At 53.7% G+C, this 15,891-nt stretch overlaps 1 long non-coding RNA gene across 1 annotated transcript; it reads right to left on the minus strand.

Annotated features, from left to right (window-relative positions):
* Nucleotides 1–5,689: 5,689 nt before the first annotated feature.
* Nucleotides 5,690–15,682, minus strand: LOC125617246. The gene is made up of 3 exons (XR_007348176.1): nt 14,848–15,682; nt 14,101–14,352; nt 5,690–12,133 (listed from the first exon to the last, which is right to left on the minus strand). It is a non-coding gene; the product is annotated as an uncharacterized LOC125617246 (long non-coding RNA).
* Nucleotides 15,683–15,891: the final 209 nt, after the last annotated feature.

Genomic DNA, 15,891 nt, shown 5'->3' on the forward strand with positions numbered 1-15,891 from the left:
GGATCCAGGCCCAGAGCCTCTCTGGTTTGTTTTTTTGTTTTGGCTAAAATTCTTTTAGAGGTGGGTAGGCTCAGCCAAGGGTCTCTAAGGCATGATGTAAATCCTTCTGAAGGGCTAACATAGCCAGACAGCACACACAGCTTGACCTCTGAGGCCACTGGCCTCCGGCAGAGGTGTGGATCTAGGGCCTCTTTGAGGACCTCAGGCAGCCCTTCTACTGCACCTCTGCTGGGACTGGGGCTCCCGAAACTCCTGTCCTCGCTTATTTAATTTGATGACTTTCCAATTGCTCTGTGGCCACTCTGGGTTGAGCTACTTTGCACCACCAAACGAAAGGGACCTGTGCTCCAGCCTGGGACTTTCTGCTGGAGTGACTAGACACAGCAGGGGTTGGGGACAGGGGTTTGGGACTGTGCTCAGTTGCTGGTCTATGGGATGGTACACAAGTGACTTGTCATTTCTGGACAGCAGACACTGTAGTGGTAGTAGAATTGCTTCTTAGCCTGTCAATGTCCTATCCTGTCCCCTTTGTTGTAGGAGCCTAGCTCTGGACTGTGTATGGAGTGCTGGTCTCTCCACCTCTGCCCTCCTTGCCCTGCCACACACCCTGTGCAGGTCTCCTCCTCCCAGGGCTCCTGGCCGTGCACCTACCCAGCCCTCCTCTGTCATTAAGACTGACTAGATTGTTCCCTTCCTCAAGGACATGAGAGCCTCCAAATTTTTCCTAGTTGGCTGTTCTACGTGTATGATCCCTGAAAACTCACCAGCAAACTGTCTCCAGTGCCAAAGGCCCAACAGTATTGTCTGCACAGTAGGAGAGACAGATAGTGAAAGATCCGGGAGTTGAAGAAGCACATTGCACCAAAGGGGCCCTCATATTCTGGGGCCTCTAGCCGCCTGCCCTCCGAGTCCAGCTCTGGATTCCATCCAGCCCTGACTTGGCCTACTTTCTGCCCCTCCCCGGGCTGCATAGTGAGGACACAGCTGTAGAATTGACTGCCCAGATATTTATGAGTTTATGAATAATGCTCCTTCCACATAGGACCTGCCAGGTTCCAAGACCCCAGCCCCTTTCCCCCACTCCCACCTCCACTCATGTCCACGTGGATTAAACTACCTCCCCTTACACCTTTGTCATGCTCATCCGTCCCTCTGTCCTCTTGCTCTATGCTCCCACTCTGGGTGACCTCACCCCAGGGCACTCTGAAGACAGTGTTGTGTCCTAAAACAGACTTTATTTACCGAGATGAAAAGAAGCTCAACGGTGGTGTGGTGGTCAGCATCCAGTTCCTGGGACAGCCCAGCCCGTGAAGCTTCTCCTCCCGTCTCCCCACCTCAGCTCGCCCCCTGTGTCCCATGCCTTCACCCCTGCTCTTCCCTCCACCTCCTTCTCAAGACTCCCCCACCCCTCTGAAGGGAGCAGTCCAGCACCCTCTCGTTTCCCCGGCCTCTGGCTCAGGCTGCCGTCAGGCCTGGGTGTGTGCTCTGTATGGGAGTGGGTGCCTCGAATTGCCACCAAGAGCTCTTTCAAGTCATTTTCTAACTAATGAGTGTCTTCTCCTGGTTGCTCGCGCTGCGTTCCTACTTTGCAGCTGGTTTCTGTTTAAACTGCGGGCTTGGCCTTGCTGGCCTTGGGGTTCGCTCCTCATGTCACTTTGCCCTATTCTGAGGGGGAGGGGGAGGGGGAGCCTGCAGCCTCTGCAGGGACTTTGGGAAAGGGGCAGGAGAGCCAGGCCAGTGAGAGGGGAGAGGGAGGGTTAATGATAGGCCTGGGCTTGGAAGCTTAGAGGTGACACTAACAGGAATTGTGAGGTGTGGCCCCAACTCACGGAGTGAGAACTTGTTCCACAGGTACACTGCCCGAGGGGAACCTGAGGGAAGAGGTGTCCACGGTGGGGCGTCCTCTGAGCTGGTGGACAGTATGGAATCTCATGGGAGGAGAAGGGACAGTGGACCCAGAGCTGATCCTTGAGGTGGGTGATCTCACCTCTCAGGTTAGGCACTGATGGTGAATGGGCCCCCAAAACAGCATCTGGAGGGAGGTCTTCTTAAAGTGGGTCTTCAGGTAATCTCCACGCCCAGGAGCCCTGGGATCATGGTTTACCTCTACCCGCATCGAGCCTACTGGTCCCTTTCTCCCCAGCCTGTGGCCACAGCAGGTGGGCTGACCTCTGGAGCTGAATGAGCAGGAACTGAGAGAGGACCCCAGCCAGGCACCTAGAGAGACTTAGAAATTGGGCCCACCAACCCTAATGCTGCAGAGAGTCCGACCTGCCTGGCTTTCTCCCTTCCCCTCACCAACCCCCCAATGCTGCTGCTTCTCCCACCCTGCACCCATTTTGGACTAGGCCCATTGGGACATGAATGCAAGATAAGTGCCCGTGCCAGATTAGGGGCTCCGTGTTAGAGTGGGGAGTCTGTGCACTTGGGAGCCCATTGTGGCTGGCCAAGCTGCTGTCTTGCTCTTAGAAATACATTAATCAAACAAGATCCCCCTTCCCTGAAAAGGACATGGTGTTGGAGGGAGGGGAAGTCACAGAGGACTCCTAGGCTGTTGGAGGGTGTGCCAATCCACACGAGCACTTGGAGGGGCATGTGGTGAATTCATACAGTGGAATAATACTCAGCAATAGAAAGGACGGTGCCGATGCATGCACAACATAGGTGAATGTCCTAGGTAATATATTGGGTACAAGAGTCCGGACACAAAAGAGCCCATGCCACATGATCCATCTCTGAAATTCAGGAGCAGTCAGAGGTGATTGATGATACTAGAAGCCAATGGGCAGAGGGTGTGGTAGTTGACGAGGCCAGGACACAAAGGAACCTTCTGGGTGCCGGAAATATTCTCTGGCTTCATGTGGGTGGTGATTACAAGGGTGAACGTGTATGTAAATAAATCATCAAGCTGTACACTTAGATGAGTGTACTCTGTGTATGTTATTCCGCAAGAGGAAAGTTAAAGGAAAAAAAATGCTTATAAAAGGGCTTCTGAGATTCTAATTAGTTCCTTTAAACCCCACTGTAGCTTTTTCAGCAAAAATGAGGGAGGCCCACATGGCCTACGTTTTCTTTAGACTCCCAGAGGATTCTAATTTATGGGCGGAGAAGCCCAGGGCAAAAGCCTCTCACAGCTGCATGTGGAGCCAGGCGAGCCAGCCGGGCCCCACAGGGTAGGTGGCACAGGCCCCCTCCTCAGACAGCCAGAGGTGGGCACCTCCCATAGGGCAGCCTGAGTGACCACTCCTCCCCGGCGACAGCCAGCCTGAACCTCTCCGGTTCCTGGAACCTGCCCTACCCGACTGCCTTTCCAGCACTTAAGGCCGGGAGCTATGCCGTTCCTCCACTCCAGGAAAATATTTGTTCAGGGACTTGGCACCCGCAGAAGAGGAAATCAAAGCCACCTTGGAGTGCAGCGGCGGCCCGGCTGCTGGCTGCTTTGTCTGCCCCTCCAGTCTCCCTCAGCTCGGGCTGGTGTCGGAGGCCAGGCCCAGGAGTGCCACCCCTTGGACAGGCCCGCAGTAGGGATAAGCCTGAGGTGCCGGCTCTTTGTTAGTTCTCAGTCATCTGCCAGTTCGGCCAACAGATATTTATGAAGCTTACTACGTGCCAGGCTCAGCGCTGGGCTCTGCACAGTGATCCTGGTCTGTCCTTAATATTCCAGGCTATTGAAGGGGAGTGAGGGCTGCTGGCCAGTGGACAGGTCATGACAGCCGAGTAGGGATGTTGGCACAGAGGAGGTGAGGCTGGGGTGCCAGGGATCCAGCTAGCAGGACAACACGGCTCCCGGGGACAAGCACTGGGTGGGCATCTGGAATCAAGCTGAAGGACCAGAAGGTCAAGTTAAGAGGCAGTCTGGGAGCAGGGGAGGTGATCTAGGTGGATGGAACCCCCAAGGGGTTCTGCAGCGTGGAAAGCTGATGTGGGCAGAGCCAGGAGTCCAGAGAGAGGAAATTGGAGGAAGCAGCCCTGGGACTGGCACCTCCCGGGGTGTCCTGGTGGGAGAGTGGACTTTATCCCCAGTGCAGTGAAGGCGTTGAAACCCATCGAATTTGATTCTTTTTCATGTAGAAGAGTATAAAGAAGAAAACCAAATATGTCTCAAGTCCCACCACCCGGATATTTCCTGATGACATTTAAAGCATTAAAATACTCTGTGTGCACATAATTAGAAATCTAAGCAGAACAGGAAAGGATAAGATGAAAGTGAGCTCCTCCCCGCATGTCTCTCGGGCCAAAGGCAACTTCATCTAACAGGTTTTTAGTGCACATTTCCAGAAAGTTGCCCCATCTGTGTACCTGAGAATAAAAACTCCCATCTAGAGGACGATCGTCTATACCTGGAGTTGCAGATCCTTCTTCTGACCTGGTTTCATCTTGGCCCATGCAGACGGTTCTGCCCCACTCTTGTAGGGGCTGCAGATGGACCGTACGTGACCCAGCACTTTCTCCTTGGAGACCCCCTCATTTCCAGGCTTTTGCTCCTGGTGACAGTGCTGGATCAGCTCCTGGGTCCTCGCCTGGCTACCTTTTCTAGCTGCAGGTCCTGGGTGGAAGGAAAAAGTGTTCTTCCAATCGTCCTCCCAAAGCTTCACCAATTCCCCATCCCTGCCCAATATCCAGTCTGAGAGACCACCCTTTACCTGTCTCCACATTTTGCCAAATGCTTCCTTTTTCTTTTTTCCTCTGGTTTGAGGAATGGAGATAGTATTATGTAGTTTTTATTTTCATTTATTTAATAGAAAATTAACTTAGGAATATTTTCTTGGTTTTGCCATTTTTCTTTCTTTTTTTAGTAGGGGAACTGCTTTTTCGTATTTGGGGGCCTGTTTTTCTAGGCTTTTTCCCTTTTCCTTATGAATGGCTGTGTGTTCCTTGTATGCTAATGGTCTTGAGGGGTTGGCGGTCAGGCTTTGGTCTTTGGCCCATCCTGCTAGCTGCAGTGCTAGGGAGTGTGGGGGCTGCTCAGTTGGGAGGTTCAGAGGGGTCCCTGTGACAGGTGCTATGGCCTGGAGCCACACATGGAGTCAGTGGATATTCAAGGAGAAGGACCGACAAGATTGGCCAGCGGATTGATTTTTGCACAACAGCCCAGAGCACTTCGGGTCCAGTGAACGAACACATCACAAACCGCCCTCCCCTGGCTAGGGCAGGTGAGCGACAAGCTTCAACACAAGATTCCTGTTGACCCCTGCCTGGTGATTTGTGCCACTCCCTCCTTCCCCAGTTGGGAGGGACACGAGATGGGGTGGTGTGACAAGGAAGAGGATGATTCCCAGGTCCCCACTTCATATATTATGGTCCATAAGCCATGGAAACATCTCAGAAATTCCAGGATTTCAGCACATAGTAACTAACGAACCCACATTGATCAGTGTTAGGCTGAAGCCATCCAGAGTCCCTAAGAACAGGGACAGTGGTACACTGGCCTGGGCACGGTGTTGGGAGGGTGAGGAGGGCCCTGCACCCCCTGAGTGATGGCAGAGGATGGCTTCTGGTTCCAGCCTCCCTCTCTGGGTAGAGCACAGGACACGTCCCATAGGAAGCACTTAGGAAATACCCACTGGGTGAAGTTCTTTAATCATTCAAATTTAGGCTAAGGTCAAAATGAGTGAGAAAAAGAGAAGAGGAAAAATATTTTTTTTTCTTTTTAAAAAAGAAATTAAAATGTGTTTGACATACCTTTGCCCTTGTTGATATATCATTTATTTACAAATACACACCATCATTTTATCACCTCCAAAATCTTCCCTGTGCCCTTGGTCATCAACCCCTCCCCCATCGCCAGAGCTCTCTGTCCCCACAGTCTCTCCTTTTCCAGGTGTCCTGTGAATGGAACCCCTGGAGCCTTTTGAGTTTGGATCCTTTGCTTAGGAGATGGCATCTGAGCTCATCTAAGCTGTGAACATCAGGAGTTGGTTCCCTGATGTCATTCTTAGTGTTCTGTGGTATGGATGTGGTGACTTTATTTGTAATCACTCAGAGGATGGCCTTACTTCTAGATTCCTGAACCAAAACACTCCCTTTGTTCAAGTGCAAATCCTGATTTGGAATCCAAAAGGCAGGGTGAGAAGAGCAGGAGGGAATAGGCTCCATTATGGAGGGACACCAGGTGTGGTGCAGGACGGGGCTCCTGGCCAGGATAGCATGCTGGTCAGAGGAAGACCCTGGAGTTGGGTACTTGGGTGTCAGATCCTGGTTCTACCATTTATCAGCTATGTGATCTCCCAAGGCGTCATGGGATGGTGACTGGTCTCCTAGACTCAGGAGTTTATGGTTGGACAGCAAGTACAGCAGGGTCAAAAATGATGGACCTTGTTGTTGAACCTGTGACAGCACGAGGACTGGGAGTGGTCAGGAGCCCAGCACGGTCATCCACTTTCTAGGGCTCTCTCCCTCTGGTCCTCAGTGTCCCCCATTTGTAGGATATGGCACTAGATAAATGACTTCTCATAGCTTCCATGATTCTTGCGTAGAAGGTAACCAGACCTACTGAGAACCAGGCCCCGGGGACTTTGATGACATAGACCCACTTTCCTGATACGTTGTCCCTGAAGCATGAGGGCCAGGGAAGAGGATCCACATTGGGCCCTAGGTCCCTGGTGCAGACGTAGCCTGAGCCTCCCCTGTGGGTCCAGCCCAGCGACTTCTGAGCCACGACAAAACAAGTGACGTGAGTGTGTCCAGATTCCAGCTGATGGCTGCCTGGTCAGAGTCTTTGGGAGGAAGAATTTTACCAGCTGCTTTTCTCTGTCCCTCAGGTTCTCGCTGTTCTTTATATAAAACATTCATCCATTTTCCTCTTTTAATGAAGGGGTTTTGCCACTCCACATGTGCTACCACTTGAACCCAATTAGAAACATTCCTCAGGGTGATGGATAAGCCGCTTCCGGGCCTAAGAATCCTGACACAAAGCAGGCCTACCCTCACAGGACCTGGCCATGCTTTGTGCATAAAGTGATGGCGCAGTCACGACTTTCCAGAGGAGAGCTTAGACGTCCTGAGACGTGGCTTTCAACTACAGTCTAACACAAGGCTGGCGACTCAGGGCTCATGGACACCCCTCCGAGAAGGACTTCCACCCCAAGGGCTCAAACTCATTGTATTCTCACAGTCACTCTGGGGCTGTGTAGGGTGGAGGTCTCATTCCCAGGCTACAGAGGAGGAAGCAGGTCTGGAGGGGAAATGTTCTGTTCAAGGTGGCAGGGCTGGATCGTCAGCACCACAGGGTGCACTTACGTGGCTCATGGTGGGGACCAGAGAAGTGACTGGCATGCAGAACTCCCTCCTCAGGCCTGCTTTCCCTCCCCGTCCTCACCTGTGCCCACAGCCAGAGGGCATTTCTCCTGAGCTCAGGGCATCCTCTGTCCAGACCTGGTGTCTGCCCCCTCTAGTTGAGGGACCGCAGCAAAGCCTCCACCCCTTGGGTCTCAGTTTCCTTATTTAACAACCAGGAATGCTGACGCCCACCTTCCGATTCAGATGAGACTTTGAAAGAGATGAAGAAAATACAGTCTCCTGCTAATTGCCACCCAGCAGGATTCTGGATAATTATGAATAAGAGCCATCATTTCTTACATCCCTAGAACATGCCAGACCCTATATTGCACTACCCTCCAATTTTAGGATGCAGAGGGTCATAGTGGTAGGAACAGGAGCTTTGGAATTAGACCCTACGATACTTGCTGTCCAACCATAAACTCCTCAGAATCTGGTTTTCTCATTTGTGAAAGAGGGCTAACAGCTCTGACCTCGTAATTAGAGTGGTGAGGGCATTAAATAAGGTAATGTTTGTAAAGTGCTTAGCATTTTCCTGTGGGCACCTTGCAAATACTCCATATACAGTAGCTGCTACACTTAGGGTCACGTAACCCTAAAATGTGAGTGTTACTGCCCCATTTGCAAGATGAGGAAAGTGAGACACAGCCTGTTACGTCCTAGCTGCTGAGCCAAGGTGCAGACCCAGGTCTTCCCCACTCACTGTGCATAGAGGCTTCCTGGACAGGTGTGGATCTTCCAGGCTGAGACTGCCCCCATGATCCCTAAGGCTATACCAGGCATGGGGAAGGGTAGCCTTCCAAAATGCCTGGTGGTATTGTCAGAAATGACAATGTGCCTGCAGGGAATTGTGGTCACAAGCACACAAGGCCGGGTGGGGGGGGGGCGGTGGCTCACTTCTGCCTTGCCCCAGATAGCTCTGAGGCCCTGTGTGCCAGGGGGCAGGCAGAGGGTGTCATTTGGTATATCTCAGATCCAGAAGGTGGAGGCCTTGCCCACTCCAGTGATGGGGTGAGTATTGGTAGTGTTCTCTGTCCGTCCTGTAGCCTCAAGAAGCTGGCCAAGAATGTGATGCTGGCCTCTGCTGGGAAATTAAAGCGAATGGCCCTGGTTCCTGAGGGAGCTCTTCCCCTGGGGCTCTGCACCCTGAGCATACCCTACCTGAATGCCCCTCCTTCAGCACAGTCACTGAGCCATTTATGGGTTAGGATCTGAAACACAGAGACAAACCAGGGCACATTCTGGCCTTTGACAACCCTGCAGTTGTGTGGCAATGACACGCAGATGTTATTAAACAATACAGAAGTCCAAGGGCAGGATTGTGAGGACACAGATGAAGGGGATCTCATCTAGCTTGGGAAGTTAGAGAAGTCTGCCCGGTGGAGGCAGCTGAAGAGGGGATTCTCCAAGGGGCCGGCTGGCAGAACGAGAGGTGTGCACTTGGCAAGGTCGAGGTGTACTCAGGGAACCCCAGGAACCACCCAGTGTGCAGTGTCTGTACGGGGTGGGAAAGCACGAAGAGTGAGTCTGGAAGGACACCTGAGGCCAGTAAAGGAGGGCTTTGCATTCTAGGTCAAGGGTAAAGGGGAAGAGGTGATGGTATGCTGATACCAGCTCCAGCTGGCCGTGAGAGCTGATGATGGACTTGAGTTCAGTGACCTCCTATTGGTGGCTTGAAATTGCCCGTGGAGGGAGGGAATCTTTACACCATAGAAATTGGCAGTTGCTACAAATCCGAACCCATTGTTAAAAGACAGTGGGAGAGAGTGGGCTGTCTTTGGTGGATTTTAAAGTAAGAGTGGGAGATAATTAACTTTGTTCCTTAGGATGCTCCGGCTCTTGCAGGAGGAAGGGTAGGTGGAAGGCCCTGGTTGACCTCCTGAGAGGGTGCAAAGCTTCCCAGGAAGGGTTTGGGTAGTGGGAGAGGACAGACCCCTGGTGGTAACTTGACTCCTGATGTGTGGGGGCTTATCAAACACCCCTTAAAAGGCTGGGGGTGGGGTGGAGGATTAGGTAATTCTCCCAGCATTCCTCCCCCAGAGCCTGAGAATCTGCAATAAAACAAACCCTTAATGAAAAACACCTGGGCTCTGCCCCAGAGCCAGGCCCTGAGATGGGGATGGGAAGGGGATTAGGGGGTTGGAAATCGGGGTGGAGGGAGACCCTGCACTCCATCTGCTCATTTGTTCAGGCGTTAACTCTTCTCTCCCCCCGGCTCTCTGCTCCTGGTGAGAAGGAGGAATTGAAGAAAGAGGGAGAGGGAAGATACAGCCAGACAGCCCCGGGATCACCTGCCTCGCCTGATGTACACATGCCCATTCTAAGGAAGCTTCCGGTACAGATCACAGTGTGTCAGAGCCACAAGTGGACCAGGTTCCAGGTCTCACAGATGGTCCCCCGTAGTGACATGTGCGTGTGTGTGTGTGTGTGTGTGTGTGAGAGAGAGAGAGAGAGAGAGAGAGAGAGAGAGAGAGAGAGAGATTGGTGAGAAGGCAGGAAGGATAGAGACTGAGACCTCACTCTCCCATGACATTAGGAGAATCAGGGACTGAGATCCCAAGGGGAGACCTGGCTGAGCCCAGAGCGTGCTGGACTTTGGCCTGTTTCAGCCTGACCTCCAGATCACACTGGCCCATGGAGCTTTAAAGCCTGGAGATTCAGGGTGTCTCTGGCGGGGCTGGGCTCCGGGCCACCTTTCCCCTTCTCTGGAGGAAGCCATCCACAGGGATCTGTGGATCAAAGGTCACTGCCCACTCTGGCTTCTCAAGATGGCTCTGTGGGCTCCCATGCACCATGCTGACTGGTCCAGTACTCAGGCTCCTGGCTGGAACTGCCAGTGGTCACCATCCAGGTGGGGTGGTTGGAAAAGGGACGCTCGGGCATGGGGAGGGAATGAGTTTGTGAATTGAGCTCCAGCTGTTATTCTACACCTTCTGAGGCCTTCTGTCCATGCAGTTCTGCCTAGGAGTGGAGACCCCCTAGGCAGTCTCAGGACCTGCAGGGGCACCTGAGTATCTATGTGCGTGTTAGAAACAGTGCCTCTCCTGGAAGATCCAGACCTGCAGAGGCATGGTCTTCATTGCAACTAGAAAAGAGGACTCTCCTTCAGGCCAACAGCCCTGATGTGGAAACCGATCTGCACAGACGCACTCAGTAACCTGAGCGTGTCCCCCAGTGGCCAGCGGAGAGGGCTCCATTTGCTCCCACGCCTCTCCGCCCTCCCCCCATGCTCTCCATTTCCTATTCCCAGTTATCAAACACCCCTTAAAAGGCTGTGAGGGGTATAGAAGGTGGGGGGGGGAGCTGTGACAACTGACATCTTCAAGTTTCAAGGGCTCTGGGAGGCGAAGTCCCCCGCGGTCAGTACTGTGGTGAGCTTCCAGCAGGGGAAGCCCCCCATGCCTTCTGGGCACCATGTGGGGAGGGAGGCCTAGGCATCTGGAGATGAAAGGCACAAGACCAGCTGCAGCCCCAGCCGCCACCCAGGGCTTCCCTCTGGGGCCATGTGGTTGCAGCCTGCAACCCTCCTGAAGACACATGTATCTGCAGCACATCCACACATCCCCCTGGGCAGAGGAACTGGCCTCCTAGGCAGGTCGAAGTGAGGCATGGCAGCTTGCATTTCAGCCCTTGAGAGGGGAACATTCTTTCCAGTGCTTTGGCCCCTCTTCTGACCATTGACCCTTCAGGGCAAGTCCTTTGGGGAGCGGGGCGGGGGCACAGAGTTGTGAGACAGAAGGCCCAGGCCTCCGCCCAGACCTCAGCTGCTCTCCTTTCCTTCTGAGGCCTTAGGTCTTCTTACTTGTAAAACAATCATCAGGAAGTTGCACAATGTACTATAGGAGTCAAAGGACCTGCCTGACTTCAAAGCTTTATCTCAGCACTTCAGGGTCCCTCCGGGAGCCGGGGAGAGAGATGCTTGCTGGAATGTGCCCCTCAGTGGGATCTTAGGACAATGCTACTCCTCAGGACTCCTCGGAGCACGTGGGCTTCTGCAGGTCATAAAGCTGTGAAGATTCTTGGGTGCACACTCTTGAAATTGAGGTTCAGAGAAGAGGAATGATTTGTCAGTGGTGTTGAGAGGGTTGGTCATGCAAAGCCCAGACTCACTGGGTCTCTTTGCCCCAGGTGGGGGAGTTCAGACAGGACGGCCAGCGCGTCCCAGTCCAGTGTTCTTTCTGCTGCACAGGGTGGCTGTCTGGAAACCCATCCAGGCTACACTCCGCTGATGTGGAGGAGCCCACACTGTGACTGGCGGCCTCCCTCCCTGGGGAGAAAAATGTTCCCCTGAAGGAGAAGTAGAACACACATCTTCCCATTCATGACTGTGGCCATCACATGAGGTCACCCCTTTTCTTTGTCCCAAGTTGCTGACTCTGAACAGAAGTTGGTTCCTGAGGGTAAAGGAGCAGCAGCCAGTAACTGGCAGGAAGAAGTCACGGGCACCCCCTTGTTGGATCAGTGGCTAAATCAGCCCCGAGGCTGGCGCCACACTCCAGGAAGCCTGGTGCCTGTGAAGCCCGGTGTGGGGCTGAGTCCTAGACAGGAATTCTGGGGGCTCCTAGCTGGGCCACCTCCCTGAAGCACCAGGTCACAGGGAGTAGGAGCCAGCGTGGAGGGACAGAAGGGACTAAAGAGTCAGTCCGTTGCTGAGATCCTGCTGAGCACCAATGGGATGCCAGGCGCCTGGTTCTCCTGATGGGTACTCAGCCCTTAGTGATCTCAGGATCCTGCTTCAAAAATGCACTTTAGATCTCGGGGCTGTGGCACCTGTGAGCTGGAGTCCATGGGTACCAGGGAGCAAACTGTCAGGGAGGAGTTCTCGGCTGGTCTAGGAAGATGGGTAGGATGCCCTCTTGGGAAAAAATGGCAGAACTGGAAAAATAGGAAACCAAGGTCAGGAAGGGGTGTGAGTTGGCGGGAAGAGGTGGGGGCTGGGCCTCCCTGGGTGTGGGTGGTGGATGTTGGCTCCCCAGGGACAGCTTTCCCCCAGCAGATGCCATATTGGCTAAAGCAGCCACCCTCGAGGGGCACCATGGGCCTGAGGGTCTGTGATGACGTGGGCTCCTATGAGTCAGGACAGTGCTGGGAAGCACCATTGGCCCTTGGTTCCCAGCCCGTCTTGCTGCCATCCCTCCCTGCTCAAGGGCAACTTCCTAGAAAGGTTAGTCATTCTGCAGGGTTCCCTGGGTGAGGGAGTTCAGACAGGACAGCTAGTGTGTCCCCCACCCACTCAGTGCCACCTCTTTGGGGAGTCATCTGTCTTGGTCCTTTTTCCTGTTCAGGGAGCCTTCCCTCTTACCTGCCACCTCACCCCACAGCTCCAGGGATGAACTCCCCTGGCAAAGGGCATCCTCAAGAGCTGGGCTCCTGGCTGAGCCCCAAAGGCAGGCCACGTGGCTCTTCCTCTCTCTCTCCCTCTTAGCAGGTGCAGTCCTAGCTTCTGTTTTTCCCAGCTACTTTCTCAGCAGTTGCCCTTTGATTCTAAGACCATCTGCACTCCCAGGGAGGGCTTCCAGGAGGACAGGGCTACTGAGCTGGACCCCGGAATGCTAGGAGAACTTGTCTGTGACTCCAGAAACCTCCAGGAGTCAGGGGACCTGGGAGGAGGCAGTCCTGGGAGTTGTGAATGAAGCAACTCTGGGCCTCTCCTTCCCACCTGGCTCCACTCAGGCCCTCAGAGTCTCTTCAGGCACAGGTGGGAGTAGCTTGAGGATGACAGGGGGAAGGTGAGACTACACTAAGGAGTCCTCACCTGGGAGACAAAGAATTCCTGCTGCCGGGGGGATGGGGGCAGGTGGAGCAAGCTGCCTGGGGACCACCAGAGGGAGAGGCAGGAATGTGTACAGAGAGAAGGCGGAGGACCCCATCCCCTCAACGCTTCCACCAGCCTGAACGCAGGTGCCTTGCTGGCTCTCACACCTGCCTCCTGGGGTCTCCTGCCAGAGGAGCCCACCTCAGCTGTTCCCTGGAGCCCCTGGTGATTCGGGGACAGTTTCTCCCTGTGCTGGGCTATCAGGGGATTGCTGGGGGGAATCCACCCCTCGATAGTCAGTGCATACAGTTGGAGCTTTAGCCAAGTGCACTGAGCAGAGACCACTGGACGCCTCAGACTTGTGACAATTACACTACCAGACCCCTCCCCCACTCTTCCAGTGAGACTGATGACTTCCTGGAAAGGGGTTAAATGGAGGATTTGTGACATGGAACATTTGATGTGACCTGAGAACTTCCTGTTCAAATGACCCTTAGGGCTCTTGACCTCTTCCCTAAAAGTGTTCTGTGCAAGGTCAGAAGGCCTCTAAGTCAGATTCCTCTGAGCAGAGCTGCTGACCTGTGAACCCAGCCCAGGCCCCGGGATCCAGGTCCCCCTACTCTCCTGGGCTCTTACTTATTATTATTATTTATAATAATAATATAAGCAGCCAGAAAAGCTGCTTGGTGGCCTTGTGGAAGTTAACAGGGGAATCCCAACAGGAAGTGGGTCTTCCTATCAAAGGCTCTGGCACCTCCCCCCCCCAGGGTGCTTAGGGAAAGGAAGACAGGACAGAGCTCTGAGAGCCCAGGGCTCAACCCTGAGGCCTTCAGGGCCCCCATGGGTGAAGCTGCTCTGAGCTTCTGCTCAGGGCTTGGTGGGGACTCAGGAGATTCCTTGAGAAGGGCTGAGCAAAGCCACTTTATAAGGACCTCTTCTATGAAGGGGGCCATGGTGGACAGCATGAGCTCAGTTCAGGCTCTCCTCCCTCCCCCTCCACAACAAGGAGCCTTGGAAAGGCCTTCATCAGGTGGCTGATTCTTAGCCCCAATGTTCTCATTCATTACCTTCTTCTCTGTGGCAGACATCCATGCTTTGTTTTAAAAAAGAGTCTCTACTGAGTTGGGTGCAGTGGCACACACCTGTAATTCCAGTGACTGGGGAGACTGAGGCAGGAGGATCTCAAGTTTGAGGCCAGCCTTGGCAACTTAGCAAGAAGACCATCTTGATATTAAAAATTACTAAAAAGGGCTGGGGATGTAGTGCAGCAGGAGAGTGCTCACCTAGCACGTGCAACTGCAAAGCCCCAGGTTCATTCCCTAGGACAAAAAAGAAAAAAGGGAAAAGAGATGAGGGGAAGGAAAGAAGGAAAAGACAGAAAGAGAGAGAGTCTTTACCTGCTGGTTTCCATGGAGACTTCCCCCCTTCCATTTCTGCACTACCCTGGCTGCTCTGATATAATCTGAGCCCCTGGATGCAGTCCGCAGGGCTCATGTCCTACCTCCATGTTAATGGGGAATTTTGTGGTGGGAAGACCTGCTTCCTGCAAGGAAGAAGGTTTTGACCCAAACACAGATACCTAGCCTCTTTATAGCATCATTAAGTCCCCCTTTCTGGGTGGAGAGGAGAGACCCAGATGACGGCTCCACGCTCTGCACAGTGTTTGCAGGGGTCGTTGCTGGGGTGTGCAAAGGTGAGGTCTTGGCCTGACGGCGGAGCCAGGCGACTCTCTGGGAAGAAAGGCCTTCCAGGCACAGGTGGGAGTAGCGTGAGGATGACAGAGGGAAGGTGAGACTACACTAAGGAGTCCTCACCTGGGAGACAAAGAATTTCCGATGCCGGGGAGGATGGGGGCAGGTGGAGCAAGCTGCCTGGGGACCACCAGAGGGAGAGGCAGGAATGTGTACAGAGAGAAGGCGGAGGACCCCATCCCCTCAACGCTTCCACCAGCCTGAACGCAGGTGCCTTGCTGGCTCTCACACCTGCCTCCTGGGGTCTGCTGCCAGAGGAGCACCACTGGTCTCCGTATCACCTGGTGAGTCAGGGCACATCAGGGGACTCGGCCGTGGGTCCTGCTGCAGTTTCGGCTTACTGAGGCTGAAGTCCACCCAGCGGTTCCTGTTAGAGGCATGGCCATCTGACTTGACCAACCAGTCAGTCAGGCCTGGGTCACCCGGGGCATTAGCTGTCTGCCTGCTGGGCTGTCTGGGAAGCAACATGGCTGAATCAGATCTTGACCAGACAGTAATGAATACCAGCCCTGTAGACTGGGGCTCGAGGGGGTGGGACGGAGGCTTGATGGTGGGCCAAGCTCTCAGGAGAAGGAGATGTGGCAATCTTGTGGGCAAATGGAGAGATGCACTCTGCAAACTCCCACCCCCTCAAAGGCAGCGAATGTGAGATAAGCGAAGGCCACGCCCGGCCCAGCCCTCTGGGGACTAACTGCACAGTATTCTTGTGGGTGAGAAACAGCCGAGGCTTGAAAGTCCCTCCCAGAAGAGGGTAATGCATGACTGTGGCCAGAATGATAAAGAGGCAAAGCCAGAGTGTGTTTGATTTCCTGGGAGCCGGCAAACTGAACAGTGACTCAATGGAGAAATAGCCTATCAAGTGTTTGTTTTTGGAAGAACAATGTAAGGTAGCCCAGTTACAAAGGAGATTTCGGTCTGGAGGGGCCTGAAGGGTTTGACCCTCACAGTCTGATATGTGCTCTTGCTCCAGCACCTGGATCCCCTCTGGAGGAAAGCCTAGACCTGACTCCCTGTGTAAATCACTAGGGATCTAAGTTCCAGATAGCTCCTCAATGGAGGTGTGACGTCATGTTCCGCTTCCCTGGATGATGGTGGTCTCTTGGCAGG

This window comes from Marmota marmota, unplaced genomic scaffold (assembly GCF_001458135.2).
Source record: "Marmota marmota marmota unplaced genomic scaffold, marMar, whole genome shotgun sequence".
Classification (NCBI taxonomy): Eukaryota; Metazoa; Chordata; class Mammalia; order Rodentia; family Sciuridae; genus Marmota; species Marmota marmota.